Source organism: Ornithorhynchus anatinus, chromosome 3 (genome assembly GCF_004115215.2).
Source record: "Ornithorhynchus anatinus isolate Pmale09 chromosome 3, mOrnAna1.pri.v4, whole genome shotgun sequence".
Classification (NCBI taxonomy): domain Eukaryota; kingdom Metazoa; phylum Chordata; class Mammalia; order Monotremata; family Ornithorhynchidae; genus Ornithorhynchus; species Ornithorhynchus anatinus.
In genome coordinates, this window is record NC_041730.1 from 110,004,192 (window position 1) to 110,024,713 (window position 20,522).

Consider the following 20,522-nt stretch of genomic DNA (forward strand, 5'->3'; position numbering starts at 1 on the left):
GACAGGAGCCAAAAAACTCTGCCTTCAAAATACAACTCTGGGGAGCAAACTGCTTCCCCCCTGCTCTCCACCCCACCCCCATACAGCTGGCTCTGCTCTCTCATGCATCAGGGAATAGTAAAGAGGAAGTTACCTCTGTGGTGGCAGGATGTCTCTTTCGTCTCAGGGCCCCTTTGTCACGCAAAAAGGAACCCACGCTTGACTGTCCGCACCCAACCCGGCCCTGCCTCCTGATTCCCCTCAGCGTCTGAAAACCCGGGCCAGAAAATAGGGCTGCCCGGCTGGGCAGATTCAGACCTCCCCTGCCACCTCATCCTCTGGGGCAGCTGGTGATGGCGGCACCCTGCCTGCCATTAGAGGCCGACTGGCTCGTGCCTCCCTCCACCGCATGGCCTAGTGGAAAGGGCCCGGACCCGGGAACCAGAATACCTGGGTTCTAATCCTGGCTCTGCACCTTGTCTGCTGTGTGACCTTGGGCAAGTCACTTCACTTTTCTGTGCCTCAGGTACCTCATCTGGAAAATGGGGATTAGAACGTGAGCTCCATGTGGGACATGAACCGTGCCACACCCCAACACTTAGTACAGTGCCTGGCACATGGTAAGCGCTCAATTTATGCCATTAAGAAAAAAAAGGAAATGGACCATTTCTTCCCTCTGGCCCGGCTCTCCGGGCTAGGCCCTGCAGGTAAGGTGCGGGGTCTGATGGGAAAGAATTCCCTCTGAGCAAAAGGTCCCTTTTCTCTCTTCGACGTCTCCGTTCTTGGTGTCATGAGGAATGAACCAGCAGAGCCATCGGAGTGTGAGAATGCCACTGCGACTATTTACGAAGTGCCCTCGTAAAAATTGCCAGACTTGTTTATGATCTGATATTCTGAGGTCTGGCCCGGATTGAAATGTTGGGGTCAATCCCAGGTCAGGGTCTCGATCGTTTCCTCCGTCGTTTATCTTTAGCCTGTGGTATTTGAATCTGCCCGAGATGTCGGGCACTCATTCTTCGCTGCCCTGAAACGGGGTGTGCCGGGCTTGGCTCCGAATTGGGGAGACGCAGCTGCCATCACAGAGACATCTTACTGACTAAGTATCAGGGTGGTGAATTGAACTGTTCCTTCTGAGGAAGCAGAATTTCCCCCAGTGGCCCCGGGGGGGGTTATCCACGCTCCCGGATCCTGGGTTAGAACCTGTGGAAGTACCATGGCCTAGAGGAAAGAGGAGGGTCCTGGGAGTCAGCCGACTTGGGTTCTAATCCCTCCTCTGCTACTTGTCTGCTGTATGCCCTTGGGCAAGTCACTTTACTTCTCTGTACCTCAGTTTCCTCATCTGTAAAATGGGGATGAGAACTGTGAGCCCCATATGGGCCAAGGACCGCCTCCAACCTGATTATCTCATCTCTGCCCCAGTGATCAGTTCAGGGCCTGACACGTATTGAGCACTTAAAAAATACTATGAATAAAAAAACAGTCAAAAGCACACAATCACACTTGACAAAGCAACAACTTCCTGTTTCAATGATCAGGCCTCATGTTCTTGGAGAGACAGTCATCTCAGCCACTAAAAAGGAGGTAAATCTTTGCCCGGGGCCCCGGGCTTTTCCCTCGACTCCCTCCCCATTCCGGAAGCCACTCGGGCCACCGGCTACCTCGATGTGCTGATGAAGCGCCAGCATCTCCGTGCTCGTCTCTCTCGGGAAAATTTCATCTCAGCTATTTCCGGCGTCACCCGCTCCCCACAGCTGCCACTCTCGGGTTCTGCTCAGCCGACCTCGGGTTGGTTCCCAGAGAGGGTGAGATCAGAGATCCTCCTCTCAGTTTTGGTTTGGGAGGGTTTACCTGAGGTTTCGCCTCAAGTTGAAACAGCTGCTCGAGCTCATATGAGGTAGGGTCGGGGAAGATGAGTTTCGTGTGGTGGGTCTTGATGCAGGAAAACCCCCTGGGCTCTGTGCCGATCAACCAATCAATCAGTGATATTTACTGAACGCTAACCCATGTGTAGAGCATTCCTTCCGTGTTCCAGACTCTTCAGCAAGGTCAGGGCCAGGCTTTGCTTGCTCATCTCCCAGTTGCCAGGTGAGTCTCCATCTTTTTTTTCTTTAGTGTCATTTGTTAAGGACTTACTATGTGCCAGGCACTGTTCTAAGCTCTGGGGTAGATACAAGATTATTAAATTGGACATAGTCCCTGCCCCACATAGGGCTCACATTCTTAATCCCTTTTTTCCAGGTGAGATAACTGAGGCACACTAAAGTTAAGTGACTTGCCCAAGGTCACACAGCAGGCAAGTGGTGGAGCTGAGATTAGAACCCAGGTGCTTCTGACTCCCAGGCCTGTGATCTATCCATTAGGCCACACTGTTTCTCTCCATCATCCAGTTGTAATGATTAGAGTTGTGGTATTGGTTAAGCACTGGGGTCGACCCAACTTGATCAGGCTGGGCACAGTCCCCGACCCACAAGTCCCTACCCCGAGGGGTTCCCAACAGTGCTCTCCTGAGAGCTCACGTCATCCAGTCCTGGGCTCCCTCCATGTTCTTCCACCCCCACGGGTGGAACATTCTGGGCTCAAGGCCCCATGACTCGAGGAATGTATTAGCCGGAGTCCCCTCCCCTTCTCGGGTTTCTCTGGGTGGGCCTTCCGGGGCTCTGGAGGACCTTGGGGACCCGATATCGGCTGTGGTTCTAGTCCCCAGCTGCGGTCCCGGGATGGGTGTGGCTAACCATGCCAGGCCCTAATGAGGACAGCCAACAGGGAACCTCTTGGAGAGTGTGTGCAACTGAGAATAACCCCATGGCAGCAGCCCCAGAGGCCTGCAAGCCCGGGAAGCCTGCCCCTAACAACAGACAAAGGTCCTCTGTGGCCTCTTGCAGCCTGGGCTTAAACTGTGTGCTTTGGGCTGAGGGCAGTGCCCATAACAGCAGCTCTTTTATGATAGCGGTAGGATGACCTGTGGGATTGGCGGGTGGACTGCCCATAGCTCCACTCCAAAATTGTTCTCAAAATGACCGGCGTGCACCCTCCAGGCAGGCCCTGTGCAACACCGGGGTGAAGGAGAAGGAGGGATCACAACCTAGTGGATAGAGCATGGGCTTGGGAGTCAGAAGGTCATGGGTCCTAATCCTGGCTCCACCACTTATCTGCTATGTGGCCTTGGGCAAGTCGCTTCACTTCTCTGGGCTTCAGTTCCCTCAGCTGTCAAATGGGGATTAAGACGGTGAGCTCTATGTGGGGCAGGGACTGTTTCCAGCCCAATTGTATTATATCTACCCCGGCACTCAGATCAGTGCCTGGCACACAGTAAGCATTTAACAAATACCATAATAATAATAACAATAATAATAATTACTATTATTATTATCCATTCTCTCTACTGTGGGTCGATCCCTGAGGGATTGTGCCAAGACATATTTTGCTCAGCAGCAAGGGCATGGAGCGTGACCCTCCCCTAGCATGAAGGGTAAGCTCAGGTGCAGATCCATTTACATAGTCTGCTATTTCAGTTCATCTTCTTATCTGTAAATTCTTTGGTGTCTGCCTCCCCTGTTGGACTGCCAACTCCTTGCAGACAGAGGTGATGTCTCCTACATGTGTTGTACTCTCCCATGAAACTACAGTTCCCTGCACACAACTGGAGCCACCCGAATCTATATCTCCTCCCCTCAGCTCTCTCCCTGTCTCCAGGCTCACATTTCCTCCTGCTTTCAAGATCTCTTTACTCGGATGTCCTCCCGTCACCTCCAACTTAACATATCCGTAACAGAGCTCCTTATCTTCCCACCCAAACCCTGTCCTCTCCCGGACTTTCCCCTCACTGTAGACACCACCACCATCCTTCCCATCTCATAAGCCCACAACCTTGGCATTATCCTTGACTCCTCTCTCTCATTCAACCCACATATTCAATCTGTCACCAAATCCTCTCAGTCCCACCTTCACAACATCACTAAAATCTGCCCTTTCCTCTCCATCCAAACTGCTATCACGTTAATATAATCACTCATCTATCCTACCTAAATTACTGCATCAGCCTCTTGGTAACCTCCCAACGTCCTGTCTCTCCCCACTCCAGTCTATAGTTCACTCTGCTGCCCGGATCATTTTTCCACAGAAATGTTCAGGACATGTCATCCCACTCCTTAAAAAACTCCAGTGGTTGCCCATCCAACATCCATATTAAAAAAAAAACTCCTCACCTTTGGCATTAAAGCCCTCCATCACCTTACCCCCTCCTACCTCATCTTGCTTCCCTCTTTCTACAACTCAGCCTGCACACTTGGCTCCTCGGGTGCTAACCTTCTCACTGTGCCTCCATCTTGTCTGTTTTGCCACCAACCCATGGCCTTCATCCTACCTCTGGCCTGAAACGCCTTCCCTCCTCAAATCCACCAGACAATTACTCTTCCCCCATTTAAAGCCTTACTGAAGGCACGTCTCCTCCAAGAGGCCTTCCCAGATTTAGCCCCACTTTTCTTCATCTCCTTGCTCTGTTTGCTCTTCCTCCCTCTCCCTGTCCCACAGCACCTATGCATATATCTGTAATTTTATTTATTTATATTGTCTATTTGTATTGATGTCAGTCTCCTCCGTACCCGACTGTGAGCTCATTATGAGCAGGGATTATCAGTCTCAATTGCTGTATTGTACTTTTCCAAGCACTTAGTACAGAGCTCTGCACACAGTAAGTACTTAACAAATACCATTGAATGAATCAAATGAATGAATACCGATGGATTCATTAATCAAAGACTCTAGGCTTGTACAGGGCAAAAGTTTCAACACTGAAAAGCAGCGTAGCCTAGTGGAAAGAGTTCTAATCCTGGGTTCTAATCCTGGCTCCACCACTGGTCTGCTGTGTGCCCTTGGGCAAGTTACTTAATTTCTCTGGGCCGCAGTTACCTCATCTGTAAAATGGGGATTAAATCCTCCTCCTTCCAAGTTAGACTGAGAATCCCACGTGGAACAGGGACTCTGTCTATACTGATTGTCTGGTATCTTCCCTAGGACACAGTCTAGAGCCTGCCACATAGTAAGTGCTTAACAAGTATCATTTTAAAGAAACAACAAACCTAGAGGCCAATCGTGCTCTTGGCAGAATGCAGGCTGAGGCCCAGCATGGAGGGATTAGAGTTGTCTGTGTTCACGCTGGGCTGGAAGAATGCCCCCTGCCATGCTGGGGCGGAGGGCCGGGATAGACAAGGCATGGGGCCGGACCACGAGCCATTTGGGAGAAGTGGCAGGGGCAGGCCAGGGAGATAATGGGTGTTTCTGCTCCCAGCAGTTTTCTCAGGGGCACTACGGTTTCACTCCCTCTAAGAAACTGGGCCTGTTAGCTCAGTTGGTGAGAGCATGATGCTGATAACGCCAAGGTCGCAGGTTTGATCCCTATATGGGCCACTTATCTTAGAGAAACAGCATGGCTTAGTGGATAGAGCACAGGCCTAGGAGTCGGAAGGCCATGGGTTCTAATGCTGACTCTGCCACTTGTCTGCTGTGTGACCTTGGGCAAGTCACTTCACTTCTCTGGATCTCAGTTATCTCATCTGTAAAATGGAGATTAAGAGGATGAGCTCCAAGTGGGACAGGGACTGTGTCCAACCTGATTAACCTGTATCTACCCCAGCACTTAGAAAAGTTTTTGTTGGCACGGAGTAAGCACTTAAGAATTACCATTATTAATAAATACCTCTGAATGGGGCCTCAGAGTGGGGATCAAGGCTGATCAATAGGCTTCAGCTTCCTTGGAAAGAGCCTACTGCGAGGAGGCATAAACTCAGGAGGAGAAAGAGACAGAGAAGGTTCGTCTATACTCCACAGTTCTCTCACCCACATCCTGCCATTGACTGGAAGGCCCTCCCTCTTCATATCAGACAGATAATTACCTTCCCCATCTTCAAAACCTAATTGAAGGCACATCTCCTCCTTCCCCGACTAAGCCCTCATTTCCTCTTCTCCCACTCTCCACTGCATCATCCTTGCACTTCTATTTGTTCCCTTTCTTCACCTCTCCCTCAGCCCCACAGCACTTATGTACATATCCATAATTTACTTGTCTATATTAATGACTGTCCCCCTCTTGTTCCAGAGCTTTCTGTAGGCAGGGAATGTGTCTACCAACTCTGTTATATTGTCCTCTCCCAAGCACGTAGTACAGTGCTCTGCCCACAGTAAGTGCTCAGTAAATATGATTGATCAATTCATTAATTGATTTTGTGTCCTGGACTTTCAACTGGGTAAAGGTGATTAAAAAGTAAAAATAGCCAAGGGAATTATTTTTTGGCCAGGTTTTCTCCTGTTTCACTGCCAGGATCAGAAGTGAAGTTCTTCCCTTTTAGAGTGAGCCACTCCCTTTCCTCCTCCACCCTTTTCCATCTTCACCATTCCCTCCTCTTATTCCTTCTCCTTCTCTGCAGCAGTATTATTTATTGAGTGCCTTTTCTGTGCTCTCAACTGGAACTAAGCCCAAAAGAGAATTAGAAGGAAAATGAAAGGTGATTCCCATCCTCCAGAAAGGCCAAACAAATATGTAATCAGATAAAGCCCTCATGGAATGGGCCTAAAAGAGTATTTTTTTGAAAAACCTAAACTCTTGAAGCCCCCAGTGCCCGAAAACTGCCCCCAGTAAGTTCCATGAGATTTCACTTTTCAACATCTCCTCATAGCCAAATCCAATGGACTCTTTTCTTGTCTTATGTTGTTGAGCCATCTCCGATCCAAAGCAATTTCGAGGGACAGATTTCTCCCAAAATGCCCCACCTCCATCTGCAATTGTTTTGCAATGTATCCATACAGTTTTCTTGGTAAAAATACAGAAGTGGTTTACCGTTGCCTAATTCCATGCAGTAGACTGAGTCTCCAGCCTCGACTCTCTCCCATGCTGCTGCTGCCCAGCACAGGTGAGTTTTGACTTGTAGCAGATTGCCTTCCACTCGCTAGCCACTGGCCAAGCTAGAAATGGAAAGGATAAGACTCTACTTGATACTCCTTCCCATAGTTGAGACTAGAATAGTACTTGAAACTGACCAAGCACAATCTGGAGAGGGGCCGGTAGATTCTATTCATACTACTCTTCCTCTCAACCTCTTGGCCATTTTTGGCACTGTGGACACCCCCTTTGTCTTAGAACTCTATCTAATCTTGGTTTTGCCCCCTTCTCCTACCTCTCTGACCACTTCTCCTCTTTCCTTTGCTGGTTCCTCTTCTGTTTCTCATCCCCTGACTGTGGGTATCCTATAAGGCTCTGTGCTGGACACGTTGCTCCTCTCCCACTACTCTTATTCTCTCGTGGAGCTCATCTACTTCAACCAATCTTATGTACTGAGCACGTACTGTATGCAGAGCACTCTGCTAAGGGCTTGGGAGAATACAATATAACAGAGTTGGTATACATGTCCTTCAGTTAACTATCACCTTTATACAGATGACCTCTAAATCTACCTCTCCAGTCCTGACCTCATTCATTTATTCATTCGATCAATCAATCATAATTATTAAGCACTTACTATGTGCAGAGCACTCTACTAGGAGCTTGGGAAAGTACAATACAACAACAAACTGACATTCCCTGCTCACAAAGAGCTCACAGTCTAAAGAGGGGGAGATAGACATCAATTCTTGTCTTACCTTATGCTGTAGTCATCAATACAAATAAATAAAATTACAGATATATATGTCAGTGCTGTGGGACTGGGTGGGGTGGGGAAGAGCAAAGGGACCAAGTCAGGAGAAGGGAATGGGAGATGAGGAAAAGCAGGCCTTAGGTTGGGAAGGCCTCTTGGAGGAGAGGTGCCTTCAATAAGGCTTTGAAGAAGGGGGAGAGTCATTGTCTGTCGGATTTGCGGAGGGAAGGCATTCCAGGCCAGAGGCAGGATATGGGCCTCGGGTAAGCGTTGAGTCAGGCGAGATTGGGGCACAGTGAGAAGGTTAGCACTAGAGGAGCAAAGTGTGCAGGCTAGCTAGTAGAAGGAGAGAGGCACGGTGAGGTAAGAGGGGGCAAGATGATGGAGTGGTTTAAAGCCAAGGGTGAGGAGTTTTGGCTTGATATGGAGGTGGATAGGCAACCACTGAAGATTGTTGAGAAGGGGGATGACATATCCTGAACGTTTCTGTAGCAAGATGATCCAGATAGAAGAGTGAAGTATGGACTGGAGAGGGGAGAGACAGAAGGTTGGGACGTCAGCCAGGAGACTGATGCAGTAATCTATGTGGGATAGGATGAGTGACTTTATTAACATGGTAGCAGTTTGGATGGAAAGGAAAGTGTGGACTTTAGCGATGTTGTGAAGGTGGGACCAACAGGATCTGGTGACAGATTGAATACGCGGGCTGAATGACAGAGAGGAGTCAAGAATAACACCAAGGTTATGGGCTTATTAGATGGGAAGGATGGTGGTGCTGTCTACAGTGATGGCTAAATCAGGGAGAAGATAGAGTTTGGGTGGGAAGATAAGGAGCTCTGTTTGGACATGCTAAGTGAGGTGAAGGATATCCAAATAGAGATTTCTTGAAAGTAGAAGGAGATGTGAGCCTGGAGAGAGGGAGAGAGGTCAGGGAAGGAGATGTAGATTTGGGTAACATCTGCATAGAGATGGTAGTAAAGCGATGGGAGCAAATCTAATCCAATCTCACTATCATGCTATGCAATCCCACTTCTCCTCTTCTCTCCAGGATTTATGCACTTGGACAGCCCGTCAAAACCACAAATCCATCATGGAAAAAAACAATCTTTCTATCTTAATAACAATTATGGTATTTCTTAAGCATTTACTATGTGTCAAGCACTGTACTAAGTGCTGGGGTAGGTACAAAAAAATCAAATCCCAACTGGGGCTCAAAGTCTAAGTAGGAGGGAGAACAGGTATTGAATATTGCAGATGAGGAAACTGAGGTCCAGAGAAGTTAAATGACTTGCCCAAGGGCACAAGAAGATAAATAGCAGAATCAGTATTAGAACTATTTTAGAGCCATATTAGAACCATCTACACTCATTCCTTTGGAGAACTCATTTACTCCCACAGCTTTGACTACCATCTCTATGCAGATGATACCCAAATCTACATCTCCTCCTCTGATCTCTCTTCCTCACTCCAGGCTCCCATCTCCTTCTGCTTTCAAGACATCTGCCTTCAAGATGTCTCCTTCAAGACATCGCTACTTGAATGTCCTCCCGTCACCTCCAACTTAGCACGTCCAAAACAGAGCTCCTTATCTTCCCTCCCAAACCCTGTCCTCTCCTGAACTTTCCCATCACTGTAGGCGACACAACCATCCTTTCTGTCTCAAAAGCCCGTAACCTTGGCATCATCCTTGACTCGGCTCTCTGTCTCTCATTCAACCCACATTTCCAATTCTTCACCAAATCCCGTTGGTCTCACCTTCACAACATTACTAAAATCCTCCCTGTCCTCTCCATCCAAACTACTACCATGTTAATACAACCATTCATCCTATCCTGTCTAGATTACTGCATCAGCCTCCTTGCTGACCTCCCAACCTCTGGCCTCTCCCCACTCCAGTCTTCCTCACCATTGGCTTTAAAGCTCTCCATCACCTTGCCCCCACCTACCTCACTTCCCTACTTTGTTACTACAATCCAGCCCACACACTTCGCTCCTCTGGTGCTAACCTTCTCACTGTGCCTCGATCTCAACTCTCTCACCGCTGACCCTGGCCCACATCGTACATCTAGCCTGGAATGCCCTCCCTTCTCAAGTCTGCCAGACGATTACTCTCCCCCTCTTCAAAGCTTTACTGAAGGCACATCTCTTCCAAGAGGCCTTCCCAGGCTAAGCCCCATTTTCCCTCATCTCCCACTCCCTTCTGCGTCACCGGAACTTGCTCTCTTTGCTCTTCCCCCTTCTCCCCGCCCCCACCACTTATTCATTCATTCATTCATTCATTCAATAATATTTATTGAGCACTTACTATGTGCAGAGCACTGTACTAAGCACTTGGAATGTACAGATCGGTAACCGATAGAGACAGTCCCTACCCTTTGATGGGCTTACAGTCTAATCGGGGGAGATGGACAGACAAGAACAATAGCAATAAATAGAATCAAGATGTACATATCTGCAATTTTATTTATTTATATTGATGCCTGTTTATTTGTATTGATGTCTGTCTCCCCCGGGCTAGACTGTAAGCTAGGATGTGGGCAGGAATTGTTTCTCTTCATTTCTCTATTGTGCTTTCCCAAGTGCTTAGTACAATGCTCTGCACACAGTAAATGCTCAATAAATATATTTGATGGACTGACTGATTGATTTAGATCCAGACCCATGCTCTTTCTACTAGGCCACTAGACCACACTGATTCATCTTCTCTCCATAATTCATTCATTCAATCATATTTATTGAGCGCTATGTGCAGAGCACTGTACTAAGTGCTTGGAATGTACAGTTTGACAACAGATAGAGACGATCCCTGCCCAACAACATGCTCACAGTCTAAACGGGGGAGACAGACAACAAAACAAAACAGGTAGGCAGGCATCAATACCATCAAGATAAATAGAATCATAGATTTATACACATCATTAACAAAATAGAGTAATAAATAATACATAAAAATATGCACAAAAGCTGTGGGGAGAAGAAGGGGGAAGAGCAGAGGGAGGGAGTAGTGGGAATGGGGAGGGGAGGAGGAGCAGAGGGAAAGGGAAGGCTCAGTCTGGGAAAGCCTCCTGGAGGAGGTGAGCTCTCAGTAGGGCTTTGAAGAGGGGAAGAGAGTTAGTTTGGCGGATTTGAGGAAAACGCTTCCATAATGCTTCTCTCCTTCTAACATCCCCATCTCTGTTTCAAAGAGACCTAGCAGTAGTAACAGTAATATTTATTAAGACTTCGCTGTTTGTGCAGGGCACTGTACCAAGACTTGGGAAAGAGAATATGGGTAGGAATTAAACACAGAAGCTGTCCCTCAAGGGACTCACCCACTACCCAAACCCACGACCTCGACTCTTCACTGTCATTCTGTTCCCACATCCACTTGACTTCTAAAAGCTGCCGTTTCTTCCTCAAAAACACTCCCCGGACTTGTCCTTTCCTCTCCACCCTTACAACTATGACCCCCATTCATGCACTTGTCATCAGTATTGAACTACTGTAATGGCCTCGTTGCTGATCTCCTTGCCTCCAGCTCCCCTCCTCTTCAGACCCTATTCCATGCTGCTGCTCACATTATCATTGGAAAACATTACTCGGAACACTTGTCTCTCTTCAAAACTCTCTAATGATGGTCTGGCTCCCTCTAAATCAAACAAAAACTCCTTTTTATTGGCCCCGAGTGCTCTCTCATTTCTTTCCATCTTATTTATCATCTCTCCTCATTCATAACTCCCCTGCTCACACCCTTTTTCCCTCCCAAGGACACCTCCTGCCTGTAGCCTGCTCTTGTCATACCTGCCTCTGAACCCTTACAGACCTTTTTCATAATAATAATAATTATGGTATTTGTTAAGTGCTTACTATGTGCCAAGCACTGTTCTAAGCACTGGCGTAGATGCAGCGTAATCAGGTTGTCCCATGTGGGGCTCACAGTCTTAATCCCTGTTTTAGAGATGGGGTAACTGAGGCATAAAGAAGTTAAGTAGCTTGCCCAAGGTCACAAAGCAGACAAGTGGCTGAGCTGGGATTAGAACCTACGTCCTCTGACTCCCAAGCCCGTGCTCTTGCCGCTAACCCAACACTTCTTGTCTTCAGAGCCTGAAACCTCCCTCTGCCTGGAATCTGTTGACTGTATATGATGGGTGTTCACTTCCTAAGCACCACTAGATGAAATATTAGGAATATGAACAGTAGACCCCTCAGAGAGCACATGGAAATAGGGTCTAGTCCACTGAGAAGTGGGCAGCTCCTTTCCCTAGCTCTGTTGCCCCAGTCAAATGGGTTGGACGTAGGTTGCTCTCCCTGGAGTCCCACAGGGGCTGCTTCTGGGATGGGGTTTATGCAATTGCTTTAGAGAGGACTTAGACAAGGACATAGAGAGGACTTAGAAAGCATGCTCATGACATTTGCAAATGACTTAGCCAAAGCGGATGAAGATAAAAAGCGGAAAATGATCCTTTGACCAGTGGTATTTAATTGAGTGTTGACTGGGTGCAGAGCACTGTACTAAGGGTTTGGGAGAGCCAAGAGACAAAGTGGGAAAATAGTTCCAGATCCTGTCCCTTTGGGACTCCGGGCAGAGTGAGGAAATGCACTTAGGGAACAGAAAACAAAGATAAATACATTGATTCCTGCTTGAATGCAGCACTTTAGTGAGCTGTTGGGATAGAAAGTGATGGAAGATTAGGGGAACACTGCTATAATCCATCCATGAATTGACCACAAGCAGTGCTGCCCTGGCCTGGGATGCCTTCAACCAAGATTTCATTGTATTTCCAGATCAAAAATATGGTGTCCGTTTCTTAGCATTGTATAAAGAACTAATTGGAAGTGTATAAATTTCAGTGTCACTAAATTTTTATTGGATTTGTGAAGTTACAATTAATTCCCTGTAAAGTGTTAATGAACTGATACAGCACTTTTGTTACAAAAGCACAATGCAGCCTCCTTGAAACACATCTGGGGGTCATTCATTCATTCATTCCCTGGGATTTATTGAGTGCTTACTGTATGCAGAGGACCGTACTAAGCGCTTGGAATGTACAGTTTGGCAACAGATAGATACAATCCCTGCCCAACAATGGGCTCACAGTCTAAAAGACTGTCGAAACAAGGCAATTGTTCTCCTTTCTATTTCTATTGATGCATCTTCTCCCTAGCTCCTTGTTTACCTGTGGTTCATTATCATTTTTTTTAACATGAGTGGAATTATCATGTTGGAGCAGGAATGACTGTTCAAGATGGGGAAGAGAATGGCCAAATTCAAGTTCAGAGGATAAAGCCAGAAGTCCTTCTAAACTGGAAGCTAACTGTGGGCAGGAAATGTGCCTAACATCTCTTTTCTATTGTAGGCACTTACTACAGTGTTCCGCACACAATAAGTACTCAATAAGTACCATTGATAACCATTGATAACAACTCTTCTACTCTCCCGAATGCTTAGCACGATGTGTTGCACCAAGTAGGTACTCAATAAATATCATTGATGACCACTAACAACTCTTATAATATCTCAAATGCTCAGTACAGTGCTTTGCACACAGAAAGTGCTCAATATATACCATTGATAAACATTGATAACAATTCTGTTGAACTCTCCCAATTGCTTAGTACAGTGCTCTGCATACAGTAAGGACTCAATATCACTGATTGATTGGGTGAGTCAGAATGGAACAGAAAATGAATAGAATTAACAATTTCATGATGTGATTTTTAAAAATCCCCCACAGTATTTTTTGGTATCAACAAGATAATGCCAGATAAGAGTTGAGAAGTCTTCCTCCTCATATATTAGAATATGTAGAGAAACTGAAGGGCATCCGGAGAAGGAAAATCAGTCCTAGGAGAAAAGACTAAAGCACTGACAGATATTTAGTCTGGAAGAGATAAGGCTGAAGGAGTGTCTTAAAAACTATCTTCTAACGGTTGTACGGAGAAGATACCACCTAGTTGATTTCCCCATCGACTTAGGCCTGGACAAGATGAATGGCCTTTTTGAAAGATCCTACAGAAGACTGCCTTGATTATCAGCATAATGAAATGCTGGAAAGAGCTATCAAGAAAGACTCTAGAATATCAATCAATCAATCAATCAATTGTATTTATTGAGTGCTTACCGTGTCCAGAGCACTGTACTAAGATCTAGGGAGAGTACAGTATTACAGAGTTGGTAGATGTGATCCCTGCCCACAGAGAGCATACAGTCTAAAGGGGACGTCCAGTAGTTGTAGAAGTTTTACGATTAGACTGTAAACCCGTCAAAGGGCAGGGACTGTCTCTATCTGTTGCCGATTTGTACATTCCAAGCGCTTAGTACAGTGCTCTGCACATAGTAAGTGCTCAATAAATACTATTGAATGAATGAATGAAGTTTTAGTTATTTTCTGTTCCACAGACAGAGGATTGGACCAGATGGATTTTTGAGGTCCCTTTCAACTTTGAGAGATTGGGATACTATGAATGCATGATAATTCTATTTATTTATATTGATGCCTGTTTACTTGTTTTGATATGTATATACCTATAATTCTATTTATATTGATGACTACTTGTTTTGATGTGAATACATCTATAATTCTATTTATTTATATTGATGCCTGTTTACTTGTTTTGATGTTTGTCTCCCCCCTTCTCGACTGTAAGCCCAGGATGGGCAGGGGCCATCTCTCTTTATTGATGAATTGTATTTAGCCCAGCGTTTTGCACACAGTAAGCGCTCAATAAATACAATTGAATGAATGAATGAATGAACAAGGCTGGACTTTGTTCGCTACCTGTTGTGATTTTCACCCAGACCTGCTCTCAGACTCCAAGACAAGTCCTAATATTGATTCTTTGCATGAAATCCCAGATTCACTGAAAGTCTTTCAACTTCTACCCTCCTGCTAAGGAGCAATTTGTGATGAGAGGTGAAGGTGGCAAGACAGTGGGAGAATCGATAGGCTATTACCCAACCCATCAGAAAGTCCCTTCCCTGGCAGCTCTTATTAGCTGCCAGATGAGAAAGTTAACAGGGGACATGACAGCTAACCTGGCCTGCATTTTTAAAGAATTTTGTCCCCTGTTCTTTTCCCAGGGAAAGTTTTTCCAGGGTCCTTATGGCAGGCAATTCGTAGCAGCTGGCAATTAGAAGGGGTCAGTTATCCTAAAAAAAAAAGTCACTATAGAAAATATTTAACCACATTTTCCACCCACTTCTCCACTGGGGGAAATTTAGTTAACAGAAGTCCAGATAAGATGTCCTCCGGGAGGTTGAGAAGAATTCACCTTTCCCTCTAACCAGGCTCCCAATGGAATCCAGCACCACTGGGGGTGAGTGGACAATTCACATGCTCAGGTCTGGTAGCAGCTGCCTGCAAAAGTCACTGTTGTCTGTTTCCACTCCAGTGGGACTTGAGCCACTTCTCTCCTTCTACAAGCCAGCCCACATACTTCACTCCTCTAGAACTAACCCTCTCATTGTGGCACAACCTCTCCTGTCTCACCGCCGACGCTTAGCCCGTGTCCTGCCTCTGGCCTGGAACACCCTCCCGCCTCAAATCTGACAACCACTTTCCCCCGCTTCAAAGCCTTTTGAGGACACATCTCATCCAAGAGGTCTTCCCAGACTAAGCCATCAGGGGAGAGGGAGCAATGAGGCTTCCAGGAATAGTGTCTGTCTCCCCCTCTAGGCTGTAAACTCACTGTGGGCAGGGAATATGTCTGTTTATTGTTGTATTGTACTATCCCGGTTTTTAATACAATGCTTTGCACATGAGAAGCCCTCAATAAATATGATTGACAGACTGCCTGTATTGTACTCTCCCAAACTCCTAATACAGTATTGTGCACATAGTAAGCGTTCAGTAAATACGAGTGAATGAATGAATGAATGAAGCTCATAAGCTTCAGAGGAGAAGCTCCTCACCTCTACTTTTCTTAGCACAAACCCAATTGTCCAGGTTTGTCCAATTTCAGTTGTCCCTGCTAAACTCTAATTAGACTTCAAGACATCATTCTGGCTTGCTCTTTGAGGAAACTATCTTCTTGTCGATGTAGTGTTTTAAGGATTAGTAGTAATGATAGTAGTAATATTTAATAATAATAATAATAATGATACTTAAATATTTATCATGTGCCAAGCACTGTTCTAAGTGCTAGGGTAAATACAAGTTAATCACAAGTAGATACAAGTTAATTTACTAAGGGCCTACTTAGTGAGATACACTATACTAGGTGATTGAGAAGTACAGCATAACAAAGTGACATGTTTCATACCCCCAAGGAACTGACACTCTAATGGGGAAGACAAACATAAAGGCATTTACAAGTAGAGAGGCCAAAAATAAGGTGGACAAATATCCACGAATGCTAAGGAGGGTGTAAATAATTTCATAAGGCCTAGAATTGGCTGAAGGGATGATGTGGCTTCAGACGTTGGGAAATTAATAAGGGAAAGCCAGGTGGGCAGGGGGGATTTAGTAGGGGTTTGAATCAATCAGTGGTACTTATTGATTGCTTACCGCATGCAGAGCCCTTTACTTGGTAGAGTACAGTACAATGGGGTTAGTTAGACATGTTCCATGCCCACAGGGAGCTTACAGTGTAGAGGGGAGACAGACATCTAAATGAATAAATAAATAGATGATGGATATGTACATAAATGCTGTGGGGCTGAGGGTGGGGTACAGATTCAACTGTGTAGACAATGCAGAAGGGAGAAGGTGTTGGGGAAATGAGGGTTTTATCGGGGAAGGTCTCTTGGGAGGGATGTGACCTTAGCAAGGCTCTGAAGGTGGGGAGAGGGGTGGTCTGGCATATATAGAAGGAGAAGAAGATCAGGCCAAAGGGAGGATGTGAGAAAGGGGTCGGCGGCTTGACAGATGAGATCGGGGTTCATTAAGCAAGCTGGTACTAGAGGAGTGGAGTGTACGGGCTGGGCTGTAGGAGATAAATAAGGTGCGGTAGGACGGGGCGAGCTGATTCAGTGCAGACTGTCAGGCGAGGGCGGGATTTCCAAGCTGGAGGAATAGCATTTAGCACGGGAACATAAATGGGAGAGTTGAGAGTGAGGTACAGCTAGAAGGTTGGCTTAGAAAGGACGAATAATAATTATGGTATTTGCTAAGTGCTTCTTATCTCTCAGGCACTGTTCTAAGTGCTGGGGTAGATACAAAATAATCGGGTTGGATGCTTCTGACTCCCAGGCCTGTGCTCTATCGACTAGGCCATGCTGCTTCTTAACTGATAGTTACCGTGACTCACTTCCAGAATTCATGCTTAGTACAGAGCTCTGCACACGTTAAGTGCTTAGAAGCAGCGGGGCTCAGTGGAAAGGGCACGGGCATAGGAGTCAGAGGTCATGGGTTCTAATCCTGGATCCACCACCTGTCAGCTGTGTGACTTCGGGCAAGTTACTTGACTTCTCGGTGCTTCAGTTACCTCATCTGTAAAATGGGGATTAAGACTGTGAGCCTCATGTGGGACAACCTGATTATCATGTATCTACCCCAGATCTTAGAACAGTGCTCAGCACATAAGCGCTTAACAAATACCAACTTTATTATTATTATTAAATACCACTGATTGATTGATTGGTTGATGTCTACCTGGAGTGAACCTGACTCTAAGTTTCCTAAGTTTGAGAAATCTCCCTGTTTCTTCTCAGCAACAACGTGATCTGAATTGGTGGCTAGATTAGAACTTCTCATCACAACTCATCACCATAGGCAGGTCTTGAAGAGCCCCAACGAGGTAGATGTGGGAGAATACCCTCGTGTGAGCCTGCTGAATGGCTTGAGGTCATGATGCCTGACAGTTCATTCGGTCAGTCCGCCAATCATATTTATTGAGGGCTTATCATGTGCAAAACACTGTACTAAGAACTGGGACAGTACAATACAACAATAAACAGACGTATTCCCTGCAGGTCTAGAGGGAGAGACAGACGTTATTCCTGGAAGCCTCATTGCTCCCTCTCCCCTGATGTCACTGTCCTGAAGGGCTTTTGGGATTGAGGCCAGGAATCCTGGAAGTGGGTAGGGGAAGAAGCGTGGCTCAGTGGAAAAGAGCCTGGGCTTCCAAGTCAGAGGTCATGAGTTCGACTCCCGGCTCTGCCACTTGTCAGCTGTGTGACTGTGGGCGAGTCACTTCACTTCTCTGTGCCTCAGTTACCTCATCTGTAAAATGGGGATTAACTGTGAGCCTCACGTGGGACAACCTGATTACCCTGTATCTACCCCAGCGCTGAGAGCAGTGCTCTGCGCATAGTAAGCGCTTAACAAATACCAACATTATTAACATTATTAAGAAGGCTCAGAGGAGGAAAGACCTGAGATGCTCTCTGCAGAAACTGGTTTGGCTGGCCCACCTCCATGACCATTGACATTAGTAGCAATTGAGCTTGAGGCTGCTCCTTGTGGATTCGAGGCAAAAACGAGATTAAATTTTGAAAAGTTTCTTCCCTAAGCATGTTTGCTCTGTGCAGATCCAGTCAGAGCCTGGCAGCAATCATATAATGTGAACCCAAGCATGGTGCATCCAGGGAAGCTAATTTTCAAGGAGTGCAGTGTAGAATGGAAGTGCTGCAAACCTAAAACAGGCTCTGGGTCCTTTCCTCCCCACCTCCCGCCCTGGGGAAGGGGGACCAAAAATTTCAGATCACATTTAAATGTTCCCAGAGCCACAAAGCAGTAATAGCCTTGTAAGTTTTAAGGGCAGTGGTGTACCCACTACATTTGGAAAGAGTGAAATGATTTCCAATCCACAGAGTGCCAGCATAAAATATCCTAGGAAGGATCCACTCTGCCCAAATGAAATGGAGCTGAATTGGTATGTTTCCTTGCCGTGGGTAGAAAGAAGCAACCAACTCCTTGTTCTAGTATATCCATCCATTCCTTGTTGGTCCCTTTCTAAGAATAGAATGGAATTAATAGAACAGACACCTTCTGCCTTCAGTACAGAGGAATGACTTCCTCATCACAACAGGAAAAGAAAAACACACTCCCAGCTGATGCTAAGCAGAAGTGACTCCCAGGGGACTCATGGGTTTGGAGACAGTGTTTTAAAGGAGATGAATTCCTTTTCTTTGATTCTCGTGCTCAGCTAGTATTTACTTCTGCATACACCTACAGGCAGAAATTTTTTTGTTTAGAAACTCTTCTATGTCTCCAGAAGAAAACACATTCATGTAGGCAACAATAATAATAACAATAATATCTGTTAAGTTCTTACTATGTGCCAAACACTGTATTAAGCTCTAGAAATGATACAAGATAGACACGTCAGACACAATCCCTATCCTACATAGGGCTCGCAGTCTAAGTAAGAGTGAGAACTAATTTTGAACCTCCATTTTACAGAAGAGAAAACTGAAGCAGAGAGAAGTTAAGTTTCTTGTCCCAGGTCACACAGCGGGCAAGTGGCAGAATTAAGTGTGTGTTGACGAGCCACATGGAAGCTAACACTATGTACCAACTTAAACCTGGAAATCCCTATTCACGCAACCCAACATTGGCAACAAGTATTAATGCCTTAGCGGAATCTTGCTATCAAGAGAGTACAATATTTGACAACGCAGGAAGAAGAAAATAGAATCGAGAAGGGTATCTAGTAATGCCTGAGCAATAGGCTAGTCAGCTCACACTGACTGGCTGGATAAGAGGGCAAAGGCCGAGGCGGTCTGCAAGTGTATGCCAACATTTCTACTGGAGAGTTTAAATTCAGAGGCCTTTTGAATGCATTTATGTTCACCCAGAATGAGGCCCAATAAAAGGCAAAAGCCAGAGGTATCAATTTCTGAAATCAGAATTCCCTGGTATTCATTTAATTTCTTTTTCTGGACAAAACTGAGGTTGGTATAGTATCACTGTAGGGTTGGTATCGCCACTGTAAAATTACACTGAAAGATGAGGAGCAATAAAAGAACCATAAAATGATTATGGCTTCACTAAGCATTTTAATTCCATTTGGGTGGGTTTCGGTGTTTTCCTAACACATACATTAAGCAACACTGGTGGGAATTTGGTCATACGTTTTGCTCCACTCCACGATGTGGGGAAGGGGAGGGAGAGGAGAGGAGGAGATGGTGGGGGTGTTCTTTTGGAGAGGAGCTTGTGACTCAGAGGAACAATTTTTTGACAGCAAAATAATGTATGGTTAGAGACTATTACTCCTCTCTCTATTTTATTTTGGAGACCCCTATTCTCTTCTGAAATGGCAAAGGTGAAAAATACTATTCCGCTGCTATAATTTGTCACCCTCTCGGCCCGAGCAATACGCACAGAGACCGTTTAGTAATTAAGCTTTTCCAACACTGCATCATAAAGTTTTATTTCAGCAAGAGCGGTGCTTATCAGCTAACAAGTATTAAATCACCCCACAGCTAAAACCATTTCTCACTTAAGTATGGGTCTTTGGAAAAAGATCCATTTCCTTCTGGCTGATTTGATGACTACAGTGTCTGGCAGAGAACTATTGCTCGATGTTTTATTCTTGAGTGAACGACCCAGACACCTTTTTGGCTGCCCGTGTTCTGTATCCCAATACCTGCCATACTTCAGGACTGGTTCATTCATTCATTCATTCATTCATTCATTCATTCATTCATTCATTCAATCAATTCATTCAATCATATTTACTGAGCGCTTACCGTGTGCAGAGCACTGTATTCAGTACTTGGTAGAGTACCATATAACAATAAACAGACACATTCCCAGCCCACAATGAGATTACAGTCTATGGGGGAAACAGGCATTAATACAAATATATTACAAATAAAAACATAATAATAATAATACTGGTATTTGTTAAGTGCTTACTATGTGTCAAACACTTTTCTAAGCAGTGGGGTATTTTGTGAGAAGCAGCATGGTGTAATGGATAGAGCCCGGGCCTGGGAGTCAGAAGGTTGTGGGTTCTAATCCCGGCTCTGCCACTTGTCTGCTTTGTGAC

General features: G+C 45.7%; 1 non-coding gene across 1 annotated transcript; it reads left to right on the forward strand.

Moving 5' to 3' along the window:
• Window positions 1–5,311: 5,311 nt before the first annotated feature.
• TRNAI-GAU lies at window positions 5,312–5,385 on the forward strand. Its single transcript has one exon. It is a non-coding gene; the product is annotated as a tRNA-Ile (tRNA).
• The last annotated feature ends 15,137 nt before the right edge of the window (window positions 5,386–20,522 follow it).